Source organism: Ochlerotatus camptorhynchus, unplaced genomic scaffold (assembly GCF_037179485.1).
Source record: "Ochlerotatus camptorhynchus isolate MF236.1 unplaced genomic scaffold, CSIRO-AGI_Acam_v1.1 ptg000377l, whole genome shotgun sequence".
Lineage (NCBI taxonomy): Eukaryota > Metazoa > Arthropoda > Insecta > Diptera > Culicidae > Ochlerotatus > Ochlerotatus camptorhynchus.
Genome location: NW_027040865.1, coordinates 220,124 through 230,917, shown reverse-complemented (window position 1 = coordinate 230,917; position 10,794 = coordinate 220,124).

Sequence of the window (10,794 nt, the reverse complement as noted above, 5' to 3'; positions counted from 1 at the left end):
TCCGAGTTCACTATTAAAAAGGTATAAAAAGTAACAAGGACTAAAATGTGTTCCTTTGATTACTGAAAAATCCTGCTACCCTAGTTTGAAGATGTCAGAACTTGGGTTTAGGAAATAGATCTTATAACAGTAACGCACCACGTAAAGGTAATCTACCAGCGTTACTGGTGTATATCCAAAGCCAAAGACAAAGTTAATGACAAAGACAAAGACAAAGACAAAGACAAAGACAAAGACAAAGACAAATACAAAGACAAATACAAAGACAAAGACAAAGACAAAGACAAAGACAAAGACAAAGGCACAGACAAAGACAAAGGCTATAGTTATGGCTTTAGTTATGGCTATGGCTATGGTTATGGCCAGACTTGCAATTGCTCATTACAGCTAAAATGTTAATTTTTAGAATTATGAAACTATGAGACACTATGATTTGAACATTTTCTGAAATGCAGGCAAGTTCAAAGATCGTGAGAGAAATTAACAGAACTTCATGGATGTTCGTAGATCTCTAGACTAATATGGAGTACTTTTGAAAAGTTCACAGAACTTTTAGGAAATTGGCAGGACTTCAGGGAAATTCACTGAACTTTAGGGAAGTTTGTAGATCTTCAGAAAATTGCAACAGAAGATCAGGAAATTTGATGATGATGATGATGGTCCCACCTCTTACCCCTACAAAGGTTTGAGCTGGACGATTGATTAATTAAGATAATTAATTATGACATTTTAACCAGGTTTGCAAACAAAATCGAACTGGTTACAGCTACAGATATAAATTCCCACTACAGTATACAGTTATTTTATCAAATGTTAAAATTAGTCCTCTATATCTGTATAACGCGCGCGAGGCTCAAACTTTTGTAGACTACTTTCTTTTTTTTTTTGACTACTACTATAAAACCAAATATTAAAAATCCATCATCACCATCGTAACGATCAAAATAGTTTTTTTTTTTTTTTTTTTTTTTTTTTTTGTAAGTCTACACATAAATTTTTAGAACTTGAATGTTCATTGAATTTCCGAGCGGTCCTCCGAACAGTGTTCTTCTTAGAATTTCCGAGGTAGGCTCGGAGATTCCAAGATTTTCATAGAACTTCCTAACAGATCGTAGAAATTCGAGAATGTTAAAAAAAAAAACTTCCGAGATGGTCGTAAATATTCCAAGTTGTTCATAGAATTTCCAAGTAATACAAAAAACTTTCGATATGTTCAGAGAAACTTCAAGATGTTCATAAAACTTTCAAGCAGAAGTAATAACCTTAAAATAACTTTTTCTTCAACTCAACATAAAATTATCATTAAGTATCTTTAACATAACTTTAAAATAACTTAAACAAATATTTAGCATAATATCACTATAGCCTAAACTTAACTTCAACTTATCATTGACTTAAATTAAACTCAACTTGATTTTATCTTAAGCAAAAGTTCAACTTTATTTTAACTAAACTTGAACTTGTAAGCTAAATTTTGTAACAAAAGAAACTTCACTTTAACTAATCTAAACATAAACTTAACTTTAAAGTTAATTTAAATTAACTTTGAATTCATTTTAACAAAGCAAAAAACCTCCAAGTGAAGTGATTGTTGATACTTGCAGAAGTATCAAGCAGTACCAAAAACTTCCAAGAACTTCCAAAATATTCCAAGAACAGTCAATAAATTCCAAAAGCTTTCAACAACTTCCAAGAAGTCCACGAACTGGAGTTTCCTGAATTTCCATGGAAATAACATTATTAAAACTTAAACTTAACACTTCTTTTAGTTTAAGCTTTATCATTACTTTACCAAATATTTAACCTAACTTTAGCTGAAAATTAACTTAACTTTAACTAAAGCTTTGCTAAACTTTAACTTTACAGTGTCTTAATTTTAATTCAACTTGAATAAACCTTTTTCTAAACTTTGACTTTAGTTAAACTTAACTTTATCTTATAAACTTTACGAAACTTTTAATAAACTTTAACACAGCTTCAACTAACTAGCTTATTTTAACAGTATCTTGACTTTTTCTTGGCTTTAACAAAATTTGAAAACATGATTACCTTACCTTTAACTAAACTTTAACTAAACCTTCAATAAACTTTAACTAAACTTTGACTCAACGTTAACTTAACTTGATATTTTCTGTAACATAACTTTAACAAATTAACTTCGCTATAATTTTAACCAGACATTACTTAACTTATCTGTAACTAAACGTTAACTGAAAGCAAAACAATAATGCTTCAACTTTACTTTAACATACGTTTAATATAATTTTAACAAAACTTTATGTTATTAACTAAACATAACTTTTAGTTTAACATAACTTCAACTTATATTGTACTGAGTTTTAACATAATTTTCTAATAATTTTAACTTAATTTTAACATATCATTGGCTTTAATTATAACTTAACTGAATTTTAACGAAACCTTCCCTAAACTTTAACTAAAGTTTGGCTTAGTCTTAACTTAACTGGTTTTTATCTCTCATAAAACTTTGACATATATTTTACTAATTTAATTAACTCAACTATTACTTAACTTTTTAACTACACATTAATTTTTATTTCTTAATTTAATTTAACTTTGGTTTAATTTTATCTTAACAAGAACTTTCAAGTTTCAAAAACTGACAAGAAATGAAGTTTCCCTGAAATTGCCTGGAAATAACTTGAACTTAACTTCAACTTAACTTTAACTAAACATTAACATGACTTTTATATAACTTTAACTTAACTTTAACTAATTAACTTTTATTGACTATAGGTCAGCTTCATCTAAACATTAACTTAACTTCCATTTTACTTTAACTTTACTCAACATAACTATAAAATAGCTTTAACACATATTTAACTTAGCTGTAGATAAATTTTATCTTAAGCTTCACTTATAATTATCTTAACATAAACTTTATATTAACTTAATTTAATTTTATTTTTTTGCTTTATCCTAACTTTAACTAATTAACTAAACTTTACTTTAACATTTTGGGTAAGAGGGTTGGGTTTGCAGCATAATTCGTAATGGTAAACTATAAGATGAATTAATGTCCTAACGATCATATACGAAGGATCTTAGGATTGAACCGACGGTCTTCTGCTCAGTAAGAATTTTAAGACTAGTCATAGCCAGAGCCAAAGCCATAGACAAAGACAAAAACAATACAAAAAACAAGACAAAAAAACAAGACGAAAAACAAGACAAAAACAAAGACAAAGGCTATAGTTATGGCTATAGTTATGACTATGGCTATGGCTATGGCCAGACTTGCAATTGCTCATTATAGCTAAAATGTTAATTTTTGGAATTATGAAACTATGAGATACTATGATAATTTTTATTTGTAAGAAACAAGAATGGGTGGTAAAGTTTGTGTATGACATACACAATTTATCAATTTTGCTTTCAGAAGGTCACAACTAGCGATTTTATGATCTCTGATTGCTCGCTCATCACGTTGCTCATCGTTACAGCTAATCGCTATTGTGAACCTCTGAAAGCTAAATTAACACGTTTTATGTATCATACAAATGCTTTACCTTCTCTTCTTGCACCTTGTCACTAAGAATTACCATTAACAAATTTCATAGCTTCATAAATCCAAAAATTAGCATTTTGGCTGTAATGAGCATTTGCAAGCTTGGCTATGGTTATGGCTATGGTTATGGCTATATCTGCTATGGTTATGGCTATGGCTATGACTATGGCTATGGCTATGACTTTGACTATGTCAATTTATCCAAAGAAAATTATCCAATTTTTCAAAAAAAACGTCGTTTAATATTCAAATTTTATTTAAATTAACTTTACAACATGTGTTGTGACTACTTCTCCGAGTTCACTATTAAAAAGGTATAAAAAGTAACAAGGACTAAAATGTGTTCCTTTGATTACTGAAAAATCCTGCTACCCTAGTTTGAAGATGTCAGAACTTGGGTTTAGGAAATAGATCTTATAACAGTAACGCACCACGTAAAGGTAATCTACCAGCGTTACTGGTGTATATCCAAAGCCAAAGACAAAGTTAATGACAAAGACAAAGACAAAGACAAAGACAAAGACAAAGACAAAGACAAAGACAAATACAAAGACAAATACAAAGACAAAGACAAAGACAAAGACAAAGACAAAGACAAAGGCACAGACAAAGACAAAGGCTATAGTTATGGCTTTAGTTATGGCTATGGCTATGGTTATGGCCAGACTTGCAATTGCTCATTACAGCTAAAATGTTAATTTTTGGAATTATGAAACTATGAGACACTATGATTTGAACATTTTCTGAAATGCAGGCAAGTTCAAAGATCGTGAGAGAAATTAACAGAACTTCATGGATGTTCGTAGATCTCTAGACTAATATGGAGTACTTTTGAAAAGTTCACAGAACTTTTAGGAAATTGGCAGGACTTCAGGGAAATTCACTGAACTTTAGGGAAGTTTGTAGATCTTCAGAAAATTGCAACAGAAGATGAGGAAATTTGATGATGATGATGATGATGGTCCCAACTCTTACCCCTACAAAGGTTTGAGCTGGACGATTGATTAATTAAGATAATTAATTATGACATTTTAACCAGGTTTGCAAACAAAATCGAACTGGTTACAGCTACAGATATAAATTCCCACTACAGTATACAGTTATTTTATCAAATGTTAAAATTAGTCCTCTATATCTGTATAACGCGCGCGAGGCTCAAACTTTTGTAGACTACTTTCTTTTTTTTTTGACTACTACTATAAAACCAAATATTAAAAATCCATCATCACCATCGTAACGATCAAAATAGTTTTTTTTTTTTTTTTTTTTTTTTTGTAAGTCTACACATAAATTTTTAGAACTTGAATGTTCATTGAATTTCCGAGCGGTCCTCCGAACAGTGTTCTTCTTAGAATTTTCGAGGTAGGCTCGGAGATTCCAAGATTTTCATAGAACTTCCTAACAGATCGTAGAAATTCGAGAATGTTAAAAAAAAAAACTTCCGAGATGGTCGTAAATATTCCAAGTTGTTCATAGAATTTCCAAGTAATACAAAAAACTTTCGATATGTTCAGAGAAACTTCAAGATGTTCATAAAACTTTCAAGCAGAAGTAATAACCTTAAAATAACTTTTTCTTCAACTCAACATAAAATTATCATTAAGTATCTTTAACATAACTTTAAAATAACTTAAACAAATATTTAGCATAATATCACTATAGCCTAAACTTAACTTCAACTTATCATTGACTTAAATTAAACTCAACTTGATTTTATCTTAAGCAAAAGTTCAACTTTATTTTAACTAAACTTGAACTTGTAAGCTAAATTTTGTAACAAAAGAAACTTCACTTTAACTAATCTAAACATAAACTTAACTTTAAAGTTAATTTAAATTATCTTTGAATTCATTTTAACATAGCAAAAAACCTCCAAGTGAAGTGATTGTTGATACTTGCAGAAGTATCAAGCAGTACCAAAAACTTCCAAGAACTTCCAAAATATTCCAAGAACAGTCAATAAATTCCAAAAGCTTTCAACAACTTCCAAGAAGTCCACGAACTGGAGTTTCCTGAATTTCCATGGAAATAACATTATTAAAACTTAAACTTAACACTTCTTTTAGTTTAAGCTTTATCATTACTTTACCAAATATTTAACCTAACTTTAGCTGAAAATTAACTTAACTTTAACTAAAGCTTTGCTAAACTTTAACTTTACAGTGTCTTAATTTTAATTCAACTTGAATAAACCTTTTTCTAAACTTTGACTTTAGTTAAACTTAACTTTATCTTATAAACTTTACGAAACTTTTAATAAACTTTAACACAGCTTCAACTAACTAGCTTATTTTAACAGTATCTTGACTTTTTCTTGGCTTTAACAAAATTTGAAAACATGATTACCTTACCTTTAACTAAACTTTAACTAAACCTTCAATAAACTTTAACTAAACTTTGACTCAACGTTAACTTAACTTGATATTTTCTGTAACATAACTTTAACAAATTAACTTCGCTATAATTTTAACCAGACATTACTTAACTTATCTGTAACTAAACGTTAACTGAAAGCAAAACAATAATGCTTCAACTTTACTTTAACATACGTTTAATATAATTTTAACAAAACTTTATGTTATTAACTAAACATAACTTTTAGTTTAACATAACTTCAACTTATATTGTACTGAGTTTTAACATAACTTTCTAATAATATTAACTTAATTTTAACATATCATTGGCTTTAATTATAACTTAACTGAATTTTAACGAAACCTTCCCTAAACTTTAACTAAAGTTTGGCTTAGTCTTAACTTAACTGGTTTTTATCTCTCATAAAACTTTGACATATATTTTACTAATTTAATTAACTCAACTATTACTTAACTTTTTAACTACACATTAATTTTTATTTCTTAATTTAATTTAACTTTGGTTTAATTTTATCTTAACAAGAACTTTCAAGTTTCAAAAACTGACAAGAAATGAAGTTTCCCTGAAATTGCCTGGAAATAACTTGAACTTAACTTCAACTTAACTTTAACTAAACATTAACATGACTTTTATATAACTTTAACTTAACTTTAACTAATTTACTTTTATTGACTATAGGTCAGCTTCATCTAAACATTAACTTAACTTCCATTTTACTTTAACTTTACTCAACATAACTATAAAATAGCTTTAACACATATTTAACTTAGCTGTAGATAAATTTTATCTTAAGCTTCACTTATAATTATCTTAACTTAAACTTTATATTAACTTAATTTAATTTTATTTTTTTGCTTTATCCTAACTTTAACTAATTAACTAAACTTTACTTTAACATTTTGGGTAAGAGGGTTGGGTTTGCAGCATAATTCGTAATGGTAAACTATAAGATGAATTAATGTCCTAACGATCATATACGAAGGATCTTAGGATTGAACCGACGGTCTTCTGCTCAGTAAGAATTTTAAGACTAGTCATAGCCAGAGCCATAGCCATAGCCATAGCCATAGCCATAGCCATAGCCATAGCCATAGCCATAGCCATAGCCATAACCATAGCCATAACCAAAGCCAAGCTTGCAAATGCAAGCTTGGCTTTGGTTATGGCTATGGTTATGGCTATGGCTATGGCTATGGCTATGGCTATGGCTATGGCTATGGCTAGTCTTAAAATTCTTACTGAGCAGAAGACCGTCGGTTCAATCCTAAGATCCTTCGTATATGATCGTTAGGACATTAATTCATCTTATAGTTTACCATTACGAATTATGCTGCAAACCCAACCCTCCTACCCAAAATGTTAAAGTAAAGTTTAGTTAATTAGTTAAAGTTATGATAAAACAAAAAAATAAAATTAATTCAAGTTAATATAAAGTTTAAGTTAAGATAATTATTAGTGAAGCTTAGATAAAATTTATCTACAGCTAAGTTAAATATGTGTTAAAGCTATTTTATAGTTATGTTGAGTTAAGTTAAAGTAAAATGGAAGTTAAATTAATGTTTAGATGAAGCTGACCTATAGTCAATAAAAGTTAGTTAAAGTTATGTTAATGTTATATAAAAGTTATGTTAATGTTTAGTTAAAGTTAAGTTCAAGTTAAGTTCAAGTTATTTCCAGGCAATTTCAGGGAAACTTCAGTTCTTGTCAGTTTTTGAAACTTGAAAGTTCTTGTTAAGATAAAATTAAATCAAAGTTAAATTAAATTAAGAAATAAAAGTTAATGTGTAGTTAAAAAGTTAAATAATAGTTGCAAACAAAGACAAAGGCTATAGTTATAGCTATAGTTATGAATATGGCTATGGCTATAGCCAGACTTGCAATTGCTCATTACAGCTAAAATGTTGATTTTTGGAATTATGAAACTATGAGATGCTATGATAATTTTTATTTGTAAGAAACAAGAATGGGTGGTAAAGTTTGTGTATGACATACACAATTTATAAATTTTGCTTTCAGAAGGTCACAACTAGCGATTTTATGATCTCTGATTGCTCGCTCATCACGTTGCTCATCGTTACAGCTAATCGCTATTGTGAACCTCTGAAAGCTAAATTAACACGTTTTATGTATCATACAAATGCTTTACCTTCTCTTCTTGCACCTTGTCACTAAGAATTACCATTAACAAATTTCATAGCTTCATAAATCCAAAAATTAGCATTTTGGCTGTAATGAGCATTTGCAAGCTTGGCTATGGTTATGGCTATGGTTATGGCTATATCTGCTATGGTTATGGCTATGGCTATGACTATGGCTATGGCTATGACTTTGACTATGTCAATTTATCCAAAGAAAATTATCCAATTTTTCAAAAAAAACGTCGTTTAATATTCAAATTTTATTTAAATTAACTTTACAACATGTGTTGTGACTACTTCTCCGAGTTCACTATTAAAAAGGTATAAAAAGTAACAAGGACTAAAATGTGTTCCTTTGATTACTGAAAAATCCTGCTACCCTAGTTTGAAGATGTCAGAACTTGGGTTTAGGAAATAGATCTTATAACAGTAACGCACCACGTAAAGGTAATCTACCAGCGTTACTGGTGTATATCCAAAGCCAAAGACAAAGTTAATGACAAAGACAAAGACAAAGACAAAGACAAAGACAAAGACAAAGACAAAGACAAATACAAAGACAAATACAAAGACAAAGACAAAGACAAAGACAAAGACAAAGACAAAGGCACAGACAAAGACAAAGGCTATAGTTATGGCTTTAGTTATGGCTATGGCTATGGTTATGGCCAGACTTGCAATTGCTCATTACAGCTAAAATGTTAATTTTTGGAATTATGAAACTATGAGACACTATGATTTGAACATTTTCTGAAATGCAGGCAAGTTCAAAGATCGTGAGAGAAATTAACAGAACTTCATGGATGTTCGTAGATCTCTAGACTAATATGGAGTACTTTTGAAAAGTTCACAGAACTTTTAGGAAATTGGCAGGACTTCAGGGAAATTCACTGAACTTTAGGGAAGTTTGTAGATCTTCAGAAAATTGCAACAGAAGATCAGGAAATTTGATGATGATGATGATGGTCCCACCTCTTACCGCTACAAAGGTTTGAGCTGGACGATTGATTAATTAAGATAATTAATTATGACATTTTAACCAGGTTTGCAAACAAAATCGAACTGGTTACAGCTACAGATATAAATTCCCACTACAGTATACAGTTATTTTATCAAATGTTAAAATTAGTCCTCTATATCTGTATAACGCGCGCGAGGCTCAAACTTTTGTAGACTACTTTCTTTTTTTTTTTGACTACTACTATAAAACCAAATATTAAAAATCCATCATCACCATCGTAACGATCAAAATAGTTTTTTTTTTTTTTTTTTTTTTTGTAAGTCTACACATAAATTTTTAGAACTTGAATGTTCATTGAATTTCCGAGCGGTCCTCCGAACAGTGTTCTTCTTAGAATTTCCGAGGTAGGCTCGGAGATTCCAAGATTTTCATAGAACTTCCTAACAGATCGTAGAAATTCGAGAATGTTAAAAAAAAAAACTTCCGAGATGGTCGTAAATATTCCAAGTTGTTCATAGAATTTCCAAGTAATACAAAAAACTTTCGATATGTTCAGAGAAACTTCAAGATGTTCATAAAACTTTCAAGCAGAAGTAATAACCTTAAAATAACTTTTTCTTCAACTCAACATAAAATTATCATTAAGTATCTTTAACATAACTTTAAAATAACTTAAACAAATATTTAGCATAATATCACTTTAGTTTCATAATTCCAAAAATTAGCTTTTTAGCTGTAATGAGCAGTTGCAGGCCTGCAACAGTAACACACCATGTAGAGGTAATCCACTAGTGTTACTGGTGTAAATCCAAAGCCATAGACAATCACAAAGACAAATACAAAGACTAAGACACACACAAAGGATAAAATAAAGATTAAGACAAAAATAAAGATATAGACAATAACAAAGCCATGGACATAGACATTGACATTGACATTGACATAGTCATAGTTATACTCATAGTTATAGTCATAGTCATATTCATAGTCATAGTCATAGTCATAGTCATAGTCATAGTCATAGTCATAGTCATAGTTATACTCATAGTTATAGTCATAGTCATAGTCATAGTCATAGTCATAGTCATAGTCAAAGTCATTGTCATAGTCATAGTCATAGTCATAGTCATAGTCATAGTCATAGTCATAGTCATAGTCATAGTCATAGTCATAGTCATAGTCATGGTCATGGTCATAGTCATAGTCATAGTCATAGTCATAGTCATAGTCATAGTCATAGTCATAGTCATAGTGATAGTCATAGTCATAGTCATAGTCATAGTCATAGTCATAGTCATATTCATAGTCTTAATCATAGTCACAGTCATGTCATAGTCATAGCCATAATCAAAGTCATAGTCATAGTCAATTTTCAAATTTAATTTACATTAACTTTACAATTCAACATGCATTGTGACTACTTCTCCGAGTCTTGTCACTAATAAAAAGGCATAAAAAGTAGCAAGGGCTCAAATGTGTTCCTCTGATTACTGAAAAATCCTGTTCCCCTAGTTTGAAGATGTCAGGACTAGGGCTTAGGAAATAGATCTTATAACCAAGCTTGCAAATGCTCATTTCAGCTAAAATGCTATTTTTCGGATTTATGAAGGTATGAAATAGTTTAATGGTAATTATTATCGACAAGATGCAAGAAGAGAAGGTAAAGTATTTGTATGATACATAAAACTTGTTAATTAAGCCTTTAGAGAGTCACAATAGCGATTAGCTGTAACGATGAGCAACGTGATGAGCGAGCAATCAGAGATCATAAAATCGCTAGTTGTGACCTT